Source organism: Microtus ochrogaster, unplaced genomic scaffold (genome assembly GCF_000317375.1).
Source record: "Microtus ochrogaster isolate Prairie Vole_2 unplaced genomic scaffold, MicOch1.0 UNK184, whole genome shotgun sequence".
NCBI lineage: Eukaryota > Metazoa > Chordata > Mammalia > Rodentia > Cricetidae > Microtus > Microtus ochrogaster.
This window is the reverse complement of record NW_004949282.1, coordinates 152,366-153,528: the sequence shown is the minus strand read 5'-3', so window position 1 is coordinate 153,528 and position 1,163 is coordinate 152,366.

Below are 1,163 nucleotides of genomic sequence, written 5' to 3'. Positions count from 1 at the left end.
AAATGAATATAAAAATTACTTTTCATGTTTTTCACAATGTCTATAATTTTAAGACTTGGTCATGATAGTTTTAGTTGGAAACTAATGGAAAATTTAAAGAGTCTGAAAATCATTCTATTTACTTCCTCTCATGGTGAGTAAAATACAGATCTTCCATGAATGAATGTTATTACCACAGATTGGTGGTAAGATGTCTTTTCTTTCCAGATTCCAATGTGTTAATGCCTAACAAGGTAGAAGTAATTAACATTTTCACACAATCCATATTTAAATTTATCATCCTTCTAAAGATTAATTTAAAACCCAATTTTCCATATAATGATTCCACTGGAGGTGATTTTTGTATCGACATCTTGTTGAAAAGTCTGAATGGCCAATGTGCACATGTCAGGTGATATGGAAACAGAGTTCCTTTTCGCAGTTTTCTGCTTTTTGCTAGTGTTTTTTGTAAACATTTCCTCCATGGTTGCTGAAGTGGAACTCTTTATTGCTTCCGAATATAGGAAAGCTTGAATGTTTTATGTCTGAGTTAGATTAACATTAGCGGAGAAATAAAGTTTGGTGTAGGACCAGTGTTAAGTTCACTAGTCCCACAAACACACATAAATATACATACACATACAATTGTTTTGTTATCAGAAACAATACGCTTAACATGAAACTTTTATTGATTTTTGGCTCTGTCATAATTTTGACAAGTCTGAAAGCAAATATTTCTGACAATGTTTCTTGAATTTTGTTTTATTTTGTTTTCTATTAATAAGAGAATTCACATAAACATTGGCTATAAAATGGCTGAATTTTCAGAGCAGAAATAATACTTCCATTGTTAACCTGCCCACAATCTGGCTATTTCGATAAAGACAAGAAAAAGAAAAAGAAAAGCAGCACAGTGGATACTGGGATTCTATGGTATAAACAGTTTTATTTTATGTATTTATATTTCTACACAATAATTATCTACTTATTGTCCCAAATAAAAGCCTGTTTACACAAAAGTTTACATTGTTGTCTAAACAAGAAGCTTCAACTAGAATACCCAATTTCTTTTCCATCTCACATAGTTCCTCTCACATACATGAATACCCTCAGGTTTAATATAGATCAGAGTTTCTGTTTTCCTGCTGCTGCGTTCATTTTCCTCCTGAATTTTATTCCCAAAG